The following is a 17,774-nucleotide window of genomic DNA, read 5'->3' on the forward strand; positions in this document are numbered from 1 at the left end:
GAGGGACATTGAATAACCATGGGCGGTTGAAGACTACGAGAGGGACGGGACCTTCGGGTTTCCGATTACTGCTGCCATGAAGCCAAGAGAAGAAGCCACGACGCCTGCTTAAGTATACGACGCCTTAAGTCAAGATAACAGCACCACGACGCTTGCATAACGATGTCTGAGATGAAAGCCAGATGAGATGAGATGACACTACCACAACGGTGAGACGGATGTTACGCCGAGAAAAGGAGAAGAGATAGAGAAAAGAGAGAGATGAAACGACGTCCGCCCTTAGACGACCCGACGCCCTGCGTATCCCCGAACGGCCATTGAAGCCATGATCGGATGCAACGCCCCGAGCAGACAGATGGAAGCGAGGTGCTTTTTCCGCCCATCTTCGTCGCCGCGATGGAAAATAGGAAGAAAAGTGAATGTTACGTCTAAGTCGAAGAGACAGTTTTTGCCCGCCAGGAGGACAGACTGTCATAGCCACGAGTATCGTCGGGACGCCGCAACGAGGACAGTTGACATCAGCGAGGACCGCGCCGCCATTGAGTCGGTATAGTATCCTCCAGTTATTTCTTTATGTGTGAGAGTGAACATTTGTCCACCCACGTCGCCACTGGTTCGTCATAACACAAAGCGAGATGAAATCGAACAATGTTGCCTGCAATTACTAATTATTTTGGCCAATCAAATCCAAAGTACTATAAATCTTCAAAAATTAAGAACCTATTTCGCTCACCCTTCGAAATTCTAAAAATGTAAAAGACCTACTATTTGTTATTGTTTTCCTATTCTCGCGCCGAGTATTTATATAATTAATTATTTGACTTTTACCGTGCTCTTTGATATATATGGGTATTAGAAAACTAGGTACTAAATAATATAGCCAACTTAATCATTTTTAATATATCCTAGTTTATATGACAGTCGTTTGTATTATCAGCACTCGTGCACTTGTAATCAAGTTAATTTCCTCTTGTCATTCATTTAGTGTATGCTTATTCTTTTTGCATAGTGCTTCAACAAGTGTAATGTTAATTATTATTTACTTTTGGTAACTATGACGCCTAGCTAATCGCGTCTCATACGTGACAGAGCGCTGGCCGCGCTTATTTACATTGAAAGCAAGCCTAAGGGGCTAATAGAAATCTCAAATTCGAAGGTACACGGGAAATAAACCAAAGAGGCGGTTAGATATTTTATCATGTAATGGTATATTGTGTTCACCCCTGCAGCGTGTGTGTGTGTGTGCATGATGGAATGAGAGCGAGGGGATATGTACAAGGAATGTGTTATATTATCATTGTTGTGTTTATTTTTGCCGAATACACGTATATATTCGTTATCCTACAGGTGTTTTTGATTCATTTATATGTATGTATACATGTATATCCTCGTATGGTCGATATTTTTGGTTTTAGTCCTGAGTTTGAAGCTGCATAGCTTGTCTCCATTGACCAGAAGGGTTATAGTTTTCTATTATTACAATTATTATTATTATTATTGGTATAAATGAATAACAGCACCACTTTATGCACGACGTGGCTTACCGCCGGAGGTGTAAATAACCGACCCGGTGACATGAACCTGGAATTAAACCGTTAGCTGGTGGTAGGAATCGTGTTTCCTTAACCGGAGACGCGAACCAAGGACCGACGACCGTCCAATCGGGCGGCCGCGGAACCCTGAACCTACGGGCTAGCGGTAGAGTAGTTTGGCACCTCGAACTGGGGACTTCGGTCTTCCGGACGAGTGGTCAAACCCGTTACAATTTGGCGCCCGAACAGGGACCGGTCTTCTTTTTCGCCTTCGTCGGGAGTGTAATGTAGTAGTTTTACAAGTGCATAATATTTTTTCAGTAAGCGCTGAAATGTTTTTATACGTATTTTGCTATGTTTATTGATATCCATATTTAGTATTCGGTGTATGTTATCTCGGCGCGAATTTGATTAACGTAAAGGGCAATTATGTAGGCAAACATCGGCAAGGGCGATATTTCAAGGAAGTATGTTATACAGATTTAGTGGCAATTTTTTTATGTGTGTGCGTCGTTTTTATTTTCACTAGGCTTCTACAAGGTAGCAGGAAAGGACCCGTCGTGCCCTCCTCTCTGCATTTTTGATAGGTAATTGTTTGTATTGTTTTTCTGTAGTGCGTTATATATTTTTGAAGGGTAGACTTATTTTCTGACGACCTCAGGACATAGTGAGTGTTTTAAATATCTAATGAAATTAAGAAGCGAGAAAATTATTTATGGAAAGATGAGCGAAGCAGGGAATTGTGTAGTTTGCGGGATTGAAATCCCATTAGGTGAAATGGACCCTTTGAACGAAGCGCAGCCGCGCTGTAGTACTTGTGCTATTTCGTCAGGAACTCCAGGACACGGGGGCTTAGTTGTAAATACTGAATCCACGCCACCTTCTGAAGATCCGAATCAGCTGACCGTTTCCCCCCCGGAAGATGTCGCTCCGATGGAAAAAACAGAAGATGCATTGAATAATGGCGCCGGCACCAACGACAGGATGTTCGAGATGATAAGACAGCTGATCCGAGCGGAGCACGCAGAAACACAAAAGCGAATCGATCAACTTGAGACCCGATTCCAGGAAGTGGTGCGTATTTCGGTGGAACAAATGACTGAACGTTTTTCCACGCGCTTGCAAGACAGTGAGCAGAAACTCACCGCGGAAATCGCTCGCTTGGATTCCCGTGTTGATGACCAGGACCAGCAGTTGGCAACACTGTCGCGACGGACAGACCACACGGAAGAGGAACTGTCACTTATGAGACAATCCTCGGCACAGCTTGAGGCGAGCTGTCACCAAAACTCGGGAGGTTTGAGAGAGCGCGTGACGAGAACAATAGGCGAGATTGATGACCATTCCCAAAGGATACAGGCCTTGGAAGAAAGAATGGACAGTTTGGACCTTTCTCACCCTCAGCGACGAGAAACGCCCACGGCTACGAGGACAAACCCAGGTACTTCGGCCACCAGCAATAATGAAGACCCTTCGACTGAACTGATAATAGTCAATGAGCCACCGGTAAACGAGAGTTTCCCCGGTTTACCCACTCGACCAGCGACCACCAGCTGCGAAGTTCATTATTCGGCACCCACAATTGCGAAGCGAGCTATTTTCCCTCTTGAATACAAGAACCATTTCAAAAGATTCAACGGGGCTGATCGGGTTTTACCGTCTGCATTTTTAGAACGGTTTGAAACTACCTCAGAGGAGCTGTCCTTAGGGAATAATGAAAAGATCCTGGTTTTGCGAGGTTTAATGGAAGATCGGGCCAAAAATTGGTTTGAAACGAATGAAGGGCATTTCACATCTTATGAGGCTTTCCGGGAGATGTTCCTGAGGCACTTTCAGCGGCCGATCCAAGTAGAACGGATGATAATGGAACTGCGCAACGAAAGGTACAACCGAAACGCGGGAGTTACTTACGCCCAATATTTCTGGAAAAAATATAATGAATTCAAGGCACTGCAGCCTCAAATGACGGCTCCAGAAATAATCGCGGCGCTGATATATCATTTTCCTCAAGATGTCCGGCGTCACCTTAATGGCAGTTGTGTGTTCGACCCCGACTCGATGTCGCTGACGCTGGAGAACCTGTACCTGTGCTCAGAAGAAGAAGAACGCGACAGGGCAGATCGCTGGAATAAGCGTCCCAGAGGAGAAGATGATCGTCACGGCCGGAACCGACGCCAGCGAGTTCAGATGGTTCGGCGAGGACAGCACCACGATCCACGCGCCAATGATCAGAACTTTCACCCCTCACCACCTTCGCCACAGAGAGAACGGCGGCAGTACCAGAGAGGCAGACGTGGAGGAGGAAATATGCGTCGACCGCCGCTCGGCACAGAACAGAGTAACCGGGACGGTACCTTTCAACGAGGTCACGTACGTGATGGTTACTACCGACCCCACGGTCGATCAAGGAGCCCGCAGTCGGACCGAAGGACAGAACAGCGACCTTCGTGGATGAATGAACCGCGAAGGGATGGAAATCAGGTGCAAACAAGAAGTAATTCTTCGACACCTGGCGTTTCCGGACTTCAGCGTTCGGGAGACCGCTCTTAGAGATTTCAAGTTTATGTTAATGGACTAGTTATATTTTTATATTTTTCTCTTGTGTCATTATTAATTTTTATATGCGTATATTCCAATGTATTATCTTTTACGACCTTTAAAGATTGTTTTATTGTGTATTTACTCGTAAAAGTATTTTTCATGTATAGATTAATACACAGGGTGTTTCAAAAAAGTGTTCATATACAGGGTGTTTTGAAAAAAATATGTAACCTTAAAAAATCTCCCCAGCCGAGAGCGATTTTAAAGCCTACAATTTTTTTTGAAGTTAGGGGGGGCGAGATGTGACAATTACTTTTGTCACCAGTCTTTTTGTAGTTTATGTGAGTGTATTTTAGAATTTCGTAAATACTCTTTAACAACTTTCTGTAGCCAGTTGTGCTTTTTGGCTTTTCTTGGATTTTCGGTTCTAGACGGCGAGGGTAGGAAAACAATAGCGACTTGTGGAATTTTTGACACTAAGGGTGACTTTTACTTGTTCAACGAATGGAACAACGTCCGAGCTGCCGACCGAGGGGGAGTTCTGTCGCAACACGTGTGAGGACTGCTCTGTTTTTTTCTTCACCCCCAAACCTCCCAAGTGGACAACGAGCCTGGAAGAAAGACCACCGTCCAGCATTTTTTCTAAGCTAACGAACTGCGAGGCGGTTGATTTTTGAAGTTTCAAGTTTTCCTTAAATACCCCTGGACTCCAGAGGACCGACACAGTTTAGCGCCATATTCAGACCGAACACCATCTCCGCGTCACTTTGCGCGAGATACGGAACTTTGCTTTGTTTTAACCTTTCGACCGCGTCGTGTTAATTGCCGTGAGTGTGTGATCACAGTGACAGTGCCAGGAATTGAGGCCGTGTTAATTACGTGTTTCACGTGCTCCATGTGTGTTTTTTCCCCTTTTTGTAAGGAGGGACATTGAATAACCATGGGCGGTTGAAGACTACGAGAGGGACGGGACCTTCGGGTTTCCGATTACTGCTGCCATGAAGCCAAGAGAAGAAGCCACGACGCCTGCTTAAGTATACGACGCCTTAAGTCAAGATAACAGCACCACGACGCTTGCATAACGATGTCTGAGATGAAAGCCAGATGAGATGAGATGACACTACCACAACGGTGAGACGGATGTTACGCCGAGAAAAGGAGAAGAGATAGAGAAAAGAGAGAGATGAAACGACGTCCGCCCTTAGACGACCCGACGCCCTGCGTATCCCCGAACGGCCATTGAAGCCATGATCGGATGCAACGCCCCGAGCAGACAGATGGAAGCGAGGTGCTTTTTCCGCCCATCTTCGTCGCCGCGATGGAAAATAGGAAGAAAAGTGAATGTTACGTCTAAGTCGAAGAGACAGTTTTTGCCCGCCAGGAGGACAGACTGTCATAGCCACGAGTATCGTCGGGACGCCGCAACGAGGACAGTTGACATCAGCGAGGACCGCGCCGCCATTGAGTCGGTATAGTATCCTCCAGTTATTTCTTTATGTGTGAGAGTGAACATTTGTCCACCCACGTCGCCACTGGTTCGTCATAACACAAAGCGAGATGAAATCGAACAATGTTGCCTGCAATTACTAATTATTTTGGCCAATCAAATCCAAAGTACTATAAATCTTCAAAAATTAAGAACCTATTTCGCTCACCCTTCGAAATTCTAAAAATGTAAAAGACCTACTATTTGTTATTGTTTTCCTATTCTCGCGCCGAGTATTTATATAATTAATTATTTGACTTTTACCGTGCTCTTTGATATATATGGGTATTAGAAAACTAGGTACTAAATAATATAGCCAACTTAATCATTTTTAATATATCCTAGTTTATATGACAGTCGTTTGTATTATCAGCACTCGTGCACTTGTAATCAAGTTAATTTCCTCTTGTCATTCATTTAGTGTATGCTTATTCTTTTTGCATAGTGCTTCAACAAGTGTAATGTTAATTATTATTTACTTTTGGTAACTATGACGCCTAGCTAATCGCGTCTCATACGTGACAGAGCGCTGGCCGCGCTTATTTACATTGAAAGCAAGCCTAAGGGGCTAATAGAAATCTCAAATTCGAAGGTACACGGGAAATAAACCAAAGAGGCGGTTAGATATTTTATCATGTAATGGTATATTGTGTTCACCCCTGCAGCGTGTGTGTGTGTGTGCATGATGGAATGAGAGCGAGGGGATATGTACAAGGAATGTGTTATATTATCATTGTTGTGTTTATTTTTGCCGAATACACGTATATATTCGTTATCCTACAGGTGTTTTTGATTCATTTATATGTATGTATACATGTATATCCTCGTATGGTCGATATTTTTGGTTTTAGTCCTGAGTTTGAAGCTGCATAGCTTGTCTCCATTGACCAGAAGGGTTATAGTTTTCTATTATTACAATTATTATTATTATTATTGGTATAAATGAATAACAGCACCACTTTATGCACGACGTGGCTTACCGCCGGAGGTGTAAATAACCGACCCGGTGACATGAACCTGGAATTAAACCGTTAGCTGGTGGTAGGAATCGTGTTTCCTTAACCGGAGACGCGAACCAAGGACCGACGACCGTCCAATCGGGCGGCCGCGGAACCCTGAACCTACGGGCTAGCGGTAGAGTAGTTTGGCACCTCGAACTGGGGACTTCGGTCTTCCGGACGAGTGGTCAAACCCGTTACAATATTATGGTTTTAAATATTGCATTTACAGTACGTTTACTAAATAAAATATTTTTCAAGTGTAGAGAGATTTACGTGAGCCGTTGAAAAGTTACTGTGTGGTGCGGTATGTGAAAATTTCCATTGACGAGGAGTGATTTTCAGTAAGCATCGGAATATTAGGTCCTGTTGTAGCATTTTTATTTCTGGTGAATGTACACCCATTAAAATGAGATTATTTGATAACATAAATGTAAGTATTTCACACACATACCACTAACATCCGGTTTTAAAATTGGAAATACTGATCTCGCAGCATATTTTATATAATTTCCATCGTCATTAAGTTGTGATGTTAGGAAAATATGGATATTTGTCCATAAGCATATAAAATAAGGCATGCTTCCTACTATTCCCGTGATCTCGGGAAACAGGTAAACTTTACAGCACAAGGAATTGTTTGCGTTCTCTCGCAGGTAATTGCCACCCCCTTCTGTTGTTGTTTTGCTGTAAAACGTGACACTTTTGTTTGAAGTTCATCCCAAAATATTTTCCCTTAGAAATCTACATTTAGTTAACTCTCCTCCAAATAGACTGGCGTATTGTTGGCGCTTGTGGAAGATAGTGTCTGGTTCGGGGCACATACAGCTCCTAACAGCTGTAATTACTAAGAACTCTAAACCTGGCCCTCCTAATTAACAATTCCGTCTAGTTCTAATAATGTATATGTGGTTATGTTATGACGTGTAGTTCCGTTTCGCCTAATCGCCTTTCGCCTAATTGCTTATCAACACAATGTAATGTGATTTATGACCTGGCCACCATTTTAGGCGATACGGGACATCCTCTTTCGCCAAATCCCATTTCGCCTATACTGGCTGAAAGGGAAAAATATTTTAAATAAAAAAGGAACTTATCTCTCTCTCAACAGGGAGATACGTGCTGTTTTGTTATGTTAATTCATCATTAATTAGACTTTAAGGTTAGGTTAGATTAATAATACAACACAATAACCTAACCATACCTTAATTAGAATGCGAATAGGATTATTGGATGTTATATTGCTGACTCTTTGTCTCATGTGACTGACACACCTGACTACTTGGCTCATGTGACTGTTCGTAATTAGCATAGGAAAATATTACGAATTGTTTGGTGTTTTACGTTGATCACCATTGAAATTTCCGTAACTTGCAGTATTTCCCTTCCAACGGGATATCCCATTTCGCCTAAAATGGCTGCCATCTGTCAGATCTGATTGACGGCTGCTGATAAGTCATTAGGCGAAACGGGATGCGATCGGTAAGGTTTAGAGCTCTTAGCAATTATTTTTAGTGACTGTTAGCAGTAAAAAGTACCCCGCACCAGACCCGTGGACGATATGGACAGATGAATAAAACTTTTCCTAACAAACTCTTCCGTTTCGTTAATGGCTTCTTCGGAACACACTCAAAGTATGTCCCATATGTTATCTACTGGGAGGATCCACACTTGGATGATTATTGAACAGGACCAGATGCTATTCCCGACCACGCCAAATGCTTTATTGAAGTCGAATTGCTTGCTATTAGCTCAATAAAAATCCCCGGCGTTCGATTAAGACTCTCTGCCTTGGTTTTGGGAGCTTTCATGAATCCACAAGATGAATGGCTGGTGGGTTCATTGGTGTTACGAGATCACAATTCATCATGGCATGGTTGCAGAATACTGACGAGCTCCCCCCGTCGTGGATGACGGAGTATGACCTTGAACCGTGCATGTATCATGCTTGTTGCGCACGCGTCCCTGCCGTCCAACAATGTGACGAGCGACTTTCATTTGTTTCGGTACAGGAAGTTCGCTATCTCGTTGTTACTGAAGTGTGTCCTACTGTTTTTGGTCGGAGGTAAACCGTAATTTACCTTTCAGGAACGGGTTAGTGTGTTAGCCTACAATTTTGCTCTTTGTGAAGCATTTGTTGTCCTTTCTTGAAGAGTTGATAGCAAGATATATTCAGTGCCGGATTAAGGTGGATGCTATTGATGCTGCAGCATTAGGCCTATTACGCCCAGATGAAAACAGACGAGAATTTTCCGAAAGCTGAACAGTTTTCTTTTGCTATATTAACCTGAAAATAAATCTTATGAAAAACTAAATATGCTGACCAAGGCAGTAATTTATTTTATTAAAAACATAAACTAAACGTAACGTTTCAAGCTTCTAGCAAGGTCTTCTTCAGACTATGTATCAAGTACAAAAGACCTTGCTAGAAGCTTGAAACGTTACGTTTAGTTTGTTTTTAATAAAATGAATTACTGCCTTGGTCAGCATATTTAGTTTTTCATAATCACGGAAACAAGGCTTAATGTTGTAATAAATCTTACAATGAAATTTGGAGCCCTAATTTCGGACGCCTAGACACAGAGTTACTTATTATACAGTTACTATTATTCTTTGCGCTGTGACGTAACTATAACGTCGTTGTGTTTATTGTTCAGCGAAGATTTCAAGTTAATGCTATCAATTTTACGTTAAACAGTTTACTTAGTAATTTAGCTGCGTTTTTTGCAATATCTTGGCGATTGTTGCCAATCGACGGTATTTCATTGTTTTACCGTCAGGCCCAATTTCGTCTTAATCCGGCCCTGGATATATTGCAATCCATGAGTCACGGACCCAATATTGCTGAAAGCTGCCTCTGACGTAGGGTTACTAGATAAATACAGTAAAACCTCGTTAATCCGGACTCCGATAAGCCAGACCGCTTAATCCGGGCAGGCAACAAGAGAACTTCCCAAAGAAAATGCAGTCAACCGCTGTTGAAATTGTTTCCCGCAGACTTTGTACTGTACTGTATAGTGTATTTAGGCCTATGCCCTTTAAATACACTATAATAAATGTGTTTTGTTGCTATATACGGAGTTTTAATGCACTTTCTACTGTTCTTTTACGTTATTTAAGTTAATCCGGACTTTCGTTAAACCGATCAACTTATCTCCCTCCCCATTACTACTGATTAACGAGGTTTTACTGTAAGTTCATAAGAAGTGCAGTCGTTTCACCGACTTCCCGCTGGCTTTACTGTAGTATGTGGAAGTTTCCCACGTACGGTTTTCTTATCTTTAATTAGTCTCTATAGATTTTTCCATAAGGTGTCGTTGGATTTTTTTTTTTCAGTTTCCCAATATTTTTTCGAGATTTTCTGAACGAGCTGATTTTGATTGATTTGTTATGTTGTTCTACTAGATTTCTCAGTCCGCTACGGTTGCAATCTTAGACTTTTGCTTTCTACCATATAAGACCAATAATGGTTCCGGACCCACACATTTCTTTTGTTTTCTTCTCACAAAATTGACCTCGATACGGGCGAGTGAGTCCCGGAAGTTCGGCCCCTTTGCTATGGCGTACGGTTACTAGGTAAATGCAGTAAGTTTTTTTTGGAAGCACGAGAGTTTGCTAAAATTCATGTTACATTGTAACATGACTGTCGGTCCTAAGCTATGGTGATCAATCTATTGCACGTAAACCACGTGCGCCACATTACTGTTCATACTATATATTTTCGTAATTATTTGTCACATGTAACAATGCTGTTAGAGAAAGGAATAATTCTAGGTGTCATGGAAACACCACAACAGAAGCCAATGTTCCAGTATGAATATTTTCCGCAGTTCCGCAACACATCTCGTGCATAGAGAGTAGAAACGTCTGAAGATTTATGCTCAGATTTGAACAACCATATCTGCGTGAGTACACTTACACGATTCTGGAGTGTATTGAAGGTTTTTTATATGTTTTATCACACTGTTCATAGTTTCGTATCGTGATAAATTTGAACAAATGTAGATGATGTTTCCCTGCTATTTCCTGAAGTTTTGACTATTGTCATTATTTTAAAATACGAGAGCTGTTCAATAAAGAATGGTCATATTTTTTTAATAACAGCATACCCTTACTCATCGTCCAAATTTTGATGGTCCTTTTCAAAGTAGTTCCCATGCACTTGTCCACCTTTTTTCCATTACAAAGATATGCTGGAATCCATGTTTTGATAGGTCCTTCAAAATCGCCTCCGCTGCCTTCACCACTGCTTCTGATGATGGAAAACGCTTTCCACGAAGGTGTTTCTTCACATTAGGGAATAAAAAAAGTCAGAAGGGGCTTGATCTGGACTGTAAGGGGGATGAGGAACACATGTCACGTTTTGTGTGACGAGATATGCAGTAACAACATCTGCGATGTGCAGGCGAGCATTATCGTGGTGCAGCATCCAACCTGATTCTTTCAAATGTGGTCTCTTGCGATTGATATGGACTTGGAGAATTTTCAGTACATCCCTATGGTATGCTCCAGTTACAGTTGTACGTGTTGGTACGACATGCTGATACACCATTCCCTGAATATCGAAAAATGATATGACCATAACCTTCCCAGAAGAAGGCACCACTTTTTTGCTTTCTTTGGTGTGGGTGATTACTGAGATTTCCACACACAGCTTTGCTGTTTGCTCTCTGGATCGTAATAGTGTAGCCAAGTTTCATACACAGTGATAACCTTCGAACGAAACACCTCATCTTCCTGCTACATCGCCTTCAATTGCGAACGTCCTGTTGTTCGGGTAGGAGGCGTAGGCGATACTGAACGTGTCTGAACTTGCACGGTTGCCACAGACGTACTACTGGCAAGCAATAATTGAAACTCTTACCACATATTCATTACACATTAAGCTAACAATGCAACATAAAATTAAATTTGTATACAATACATCATGAGCATAAGAAATTTATGATCCTCGTATTATGTGGGTCTCTTGCTGGGCTTACAATGAATCATTGAGAACGATAATGCAAGCCCCTGCATCACACGAACCCATGCTGACATTATTATGGGTCTCGGTCATAATGGATGTGATATGATCAGTACCACACTCCGTCTGCGTTCATGGTTCAACAGCGTCGAAGTAGGTTACAAACTTTTCTTCAATGACACTATGGAAATCATACATTTTAATCAATTTACATCTCTCCTAGCAACCGGAAAAACCTTTCAGGTTAGTCAAAAACTATTCGACTGAATTACCGAATTGTGTCAGAAGAGATTTGGCGCCATAATGACAAAAGTATTGCCTTTATACGTATTTAACACTACAAACGACTCATTACTGAATCACATGGGAGCATAACAAGTTGATATTTGTAAGTTACAACAGTGCACCCACCATATTCAATCCACTCCAGCCGGCCTCTGTGGCGGAGAGGTTAACAAAACTCGACACGACGCCAGGGGTCCCCGCTTCGAATCCCGGCCTTGGCATGTGTTTTTTGTAAGTGTTCCCTTAATCATGTCATCCTCATCGTCGCGATTAGGACCTTCCCGATGACGCAGTTGTATGGTCGTGTAATCAAGGGAATCCGGGTTCAATACCCTGTGGAGGCACATAGTGGTTCAGATCCCACTTTAAACAGTAGATCCAGTTCCGATTAGTGTATAAAGCGACGTTAATAACAAAAATTCAATAAAACCAATCAAATCAATCAACTTCTGTCGAATGCCGGGCTGGTACCTTAATCGAATGTTCAGTCTCACTTCTCGCCATCGCCGACTCGACTTGTCGCGGCTATCCCAGCTGTGACTTAATTAAATCGCCCAAGCAGCCATTGAAACAATAAGCATCTGAATACGAAATACCAGGATCCCAATTGAGAAGTAAGAAAGCACACAACAGTAGGAGAGCTCAGACGCACAAAAGAGGATACTCCAATTATTCTGCAACACATGGCGACCTCAGCATGCATATTTTCTTCTTAATGAACTCGCTACTGGCCCCATCTTCCACAACCAAAATGGACATTTCTGCTGGTTTGCATCCCGTACTAGTTTCAGTCCTCTTTGACCCTTTTTTAAAATGCCATTCCCCCCTTTCATTTTATCCTTTTTGTGCACCGCGGCCGAACTATCCATGCGGGTGCGAGTACTATTGGATCGGCGGGCCATCTGCCGGCACTCGTGCAGAACTCTTGCTGGCAAAAGTTCGGCCAGGGCTCTAACGCGAAACAGCATGTTGATCCGATGACCCTGAAACTAGTTGGAGGGAACGTGGTCAGTCGACCCTAACAGAAACCGCAGGCACCACGGGTTGAGATCGTGAAATTTAGGGCTTTTGCCATTTGGCAAATGAATTCTCCCGCTGCAGACGCACCAGAAGCACTGGACGTGATGGGAATTTTTGTTCCTCGGCGTTGTAGAAAATTTACTGCTCGGTCAATGGAGAGGGTTTTTTTTTCGCGAAAATGCTCTGTTCAAGTGGGCAAATCCCTATCGGATTCCATAGGTACGCATGCTGGATGCGTGGGAAGCTTTTGGATTGAAATGTCTTTCTTGGAGGTGGCGTGTCTTGATCTATGCCCTCGCATGTGTTTCCACATTCTTGTAGCACCTCCAAGTCGCATTCGTTCAACACCGTCTAACAAGACCATGATGCAGTGCTATTAAAACAATCGACCACAGGTATGGTTTGTTTTTGATTTTTGGCACAGATAGGCTAATCGGGATTGGATTTACAATTTAAAGTGTGATCTGAATCACCTTGTGCCTCCAGCGTGTATCGAACCCGTGACCCCTTGACTACAAAGCGACGACGCAACGGGAAATTATTACTACCACAATTTTTCTCGTTTAAAACCACAAAATACATATAGTAATTGTAGAAATTTTAGTCCAAAATGTACATAATAAACACTGATATTGTGTACAATTAAACTGCATTCATGTGCTATTGGGTAAATAATAATAAAATACGTTACCATTATTGAGCAACTTGGTATCTATGGTGATCGGATTTAAACCAGTTTCGAGTCTTTTCTACTCTTACGGCGGCCGGTACTAGTTCTGACAAGGGAAGTGTGGAAGCGGGGATTACGCCGCAGACCAACCAGACGCGCGGAGTGTCACGACGTCGAAGGGAGGAACTACTACGTGATGCTCGTTCTACTGGCTGCTGCGTTTCTTATCCCACTTCCATTGCCAGCATTAGGATCGGCCACCGTAACAGTAGAAAATAGCTTTAGTAGTAGTAGAGGAAAACGTACTGAGCTAACTCCTGGAGAGGAATGTGCTCAAAATATATATTTCCAGGTATTTATGTTATTTTACGTATGTTTTCCATATATCTAGAAAAATAGCAGCGATGAGTGTGAATGATCAAATTGATGATACTGATGGAAGATTCGAACCCACTATCCCTTGTTACTCACAAGTTTCAAGCATCAATGATAAACTGTTAGTAGTTGGAATTTTCGTTATTTAGCCTCTCTTTTCTTCCACTTTTGGCTAACGCGACGATGAAGATGAGTGAGATATGAAGGAATTGGAAACTTACAAAGAACACCCATGTACAGGCCAGAATTCGAACCGGGAACCCTTGGCATCGTAGTGCGCTCTTACAGAAACCGTTAGAGGAACTTCAATGGTCATGAGAAAACTCTGCAGAAATTTGATTCTCAATATTTTTCTCCTAGAATTGTCTGCTACTGAATTGTGCTGGTTATTATAAAATTGTTACTGTAACTAAATTAACCTTAAACGAGTGACTCCTTTGTAGATTATCTCTTGAATATTTCTTCAAGGCAGCAACAGGAATAAGCCATGCAATTTGAAGAAAAATATTTTGTTTTCTAGTGAAGCTTTATCAAAAATGTCTGAAGTGTGAGGTGGAATCTATTTTTTGTTTTTCAACTGTACTCTTTTAAAATATAGTGCATTGTCAAATAATTTAGTACCGTTGTTATGAGCAACAGGAGTTAGCGCACAATGTGCTTCCGCTTTGAACTGAAGGTCTCTCTGCGCGTCTCTAGGACATGCAGTCACCGCCAACAAAGGCAAGTGAAGAACAGTGGGAGTAAGAGGCGTAGCTTAGCGAATGCACAGATAAGTTTCACGGTGTTGAACAGAGTGACGAGATTACAAGTCTCTGCTCATGGCGTTCTCCGAGTGCCACATTCTTCCGTTCAGTTTATGGTTGTGCTTTTATTACAAGAAAGAAGCTTTGAGTTTCCCCTTGAAGATTCACGGTTCTTTTCGTCATGGCGTGCGGTTTCAAGTTCTGCCATCGACATGGGTACGGAAGATTCCCCGAAGTACTTGAAGCTCGCGAAGAGAGGGTGGGACTTTCGTTATGGGATTTATGGATATGTTCTTCAGTGAGAGACTAGTGATGTTCTCCTTATTTCTTTTGCTCATCTGTTGTACAGTCATCAGCAATAAAGAATGGGACACCTATATCCTGAAATACTCGCTTCCCTGCGAGGAGTTGTGTGTTGCATAACTCTACGGCGATAAGTAGATTTCAATAGCAAATTTTCGATGGCAGCTTCTACCACCGCCGTAGATTTAGGCAATACACATAACACCTTGCTGGGAAGCGAATATTTCAGGATGAAGGTGTGCCACTCTTTATTGCCGGTGTCTGTACCAGAGTTTTATCGTGTAAAGCACAAAGGAGCACATGATGAGCTTTCCCAATGGGTTAGTGGTCTCCCAGTAATCAAGGAAACCCTGGTTCTGTACCCTTTGAAGCCGCACAGTGGTTCTGTCCCCCCTTAGGTCCGGTCTCGATTAGCCTACCTGTGCGTAAAGTGGACTTCAAGCAAAAGAAAAACTCAAACGTGATGAAAGGTTGAATGGAACGATGAAGCAAACAGTCTTCCCATTAACATATCTAGGCATAAAATTGACACCACGGAATTTCTTCGCACGTGGATTTCCACCATTAATGATTTGCTTCATTTTACTTCGCTTCTTGTGTCACTTTTGGCTAATTTGCAAAGATCTGGATGAGTGATGATATGGGCACTCACAAACATCCATACCCAGGCCAGGATTCGAACCCGGGTCGGTCGTAGCGCGATGTGCTAACCAGTCCGCCACGGGGGCCGACTGATTTCCACCATGAGGAAGCAGTCACGTGGGGGAATCCATGTCAATTTGCGAATATGTATGTAATGCCTTTGATATTTTGGGGAAGTTCATGTTGAAGTAGAAACCCTATACTCCGTCCGAGGAGTCTGTGGAGCAACGCCGAGCGTAACGGTAGAGAAGAGGAGAAAGGGAGTGGGCGAAACATCTGGTACCTGCTTCCCGCTCACGCGTTCATTGGTCGAGTCCTCTTGACTCACTACTTGCGCAGAGGACTTCTTGTCGTTGTTTTCCTGGGACGGAGCATTTTCCCCGGTCTGCGCATGCGCGAAAGAACTCGTGGCTTCAGAACCCTACAAACAAAATTGGTGGTGAATTTGTTGAGTATTGTACCGTAGTAGCGTCCACGTAGTACTTAACGTGGAGAAACCCACACAGAAACCCGAAACGTATCGCATGTATGGTGACTCCAATAACACAAATGATGCACTTTTTGGTGTGTCAAAATACACACAGAAATGCATAAAAGGGTACCTTCATCATCAGCTGGTGTTCCGTGTGATGCACTAAAATGCATCAATTGGGAAGATCAGACAAGATCATTTCAAAGGTAAGAAAATTACACATTTAACAGTGTCAGTTGATGCATTAAAAGTGCATTAACGTTGATTTGATGCATTTAGAGTTCTGTGTGAACATGGAGAACTCGTTATGCACAACCCAACTAAAACATTTACCCATTTCTATGACTGTTAACTCAACAGTAAAAATAAGTGGCGTAAAATATCAGCACGTCGTAACAACACAAGGCGGGTGATTGATACATTAATATCGGAAAGCTCTTTGATCTGTAATGAGATTATCGCACGATCCGTCAAAGTACCCTGGCCCCTCCTTTCTCAACACAGCCCTGCAAACCCAACAACTGTGTATAATTTCCGCCTTAATTCTTGCCCTAATTACACAATCAATGGGAGTGCCGCATTAAAAAATCAATGCAGAAGTCATTATTGTGCGCCGAGTGGGAGAGCCTAATTCTATTGCATATTGTGGCACGAGAATTACCTCCAATTTTTTTCAATGCTTTTTTCACCCTTCTGTACCTCCTGGCAATTAGAGCATAATTGGATCCCGTGCAATAACTCCCCACTCTTTATTTTTAGTACATAAATGTAACATTGTAATAATTACACTAAATGCGCCTTTACTTAGTGGTTAGGGTATAATCATTTTTCTTACCTGTATTTTCATGTCGTGAATATACAGTGGCACTGACAGTTTAGGTGATACATCGGGGGCTGGTTTGAACTATGTTATCGTGTTTACTTGAACATCCCCTAAATATAGTCTGACTAAGGGAAAGATATGAACCTTGTATTATTTTAATACTGCCGATTTCTACTTGCTGACATTGTTTTACAGCACCGAAACCTTGTATTATTTTAATACTGCGAACCTCTACTTTCTGACATTGTTTTACGGCAGTAAAACCTCGTATTATTTGCTGACATTGTTTTACAGCACTGAAACCTCGAATTATTTTAATACTGCCGACCTCTACTTGCTGACATTGTTTTACAACACTAAAACCATGTATTATTTTAATTCTGTCGACCTCTACTGCTGACATTGTTTTACAGCACTAAAACCATGTTTTATTTTAATACTGCCGACCTCTACTTGCTGACATTGTTTTACAGCACCAGAAACTTGTATTATTTTAATACTGCCGACTTCTACTTGCTGACATTGTTTTACAACACTAAAACCATGTATTATTTTAATTCTGTCGACCTCTACTGCTGACATTGTTTTACAGCACTAAAACCATGTATTATTTTAATACTGCCGACCTCTACTTGCTGACATTGTTTTACAGCACCAGAAACTTGTATTATTTTAATACTGCCGACTTCTACTTGCTGACATTGTTTTACAACACTAAAACCATGTATTATTTTAATTCTGTCGACCTCTACTGCTGACATTGTTTTACAGCACTAAAACCATGTATTATTTTAATACTGCCGACCTCTACTTGCTGACATTGTTTTACAGCACCAGAAACTTGTATTATTTTAATACTGCCGACTTCTACTTGCTGACATTGTTTTACAGCACTGAAACCTCGTATTATTTTAATAC

The sequence above is a fragment of the Lepisma saccharinum genome, chromosome 25, assembly GCF_977018435.1.
Source record: "Lepisma saccharinum chromosome 25, izLepSacc3.1, whole genome shotgun sequence".
In the NCBI taxonomy this organism is placed as follows: domain Eukaryota; kingdom Metazoa; phylum Arthropoda; class Insecta; order Zygentoma; family Lepismatidae; genus Lepisma; species Lepisma saccharinum.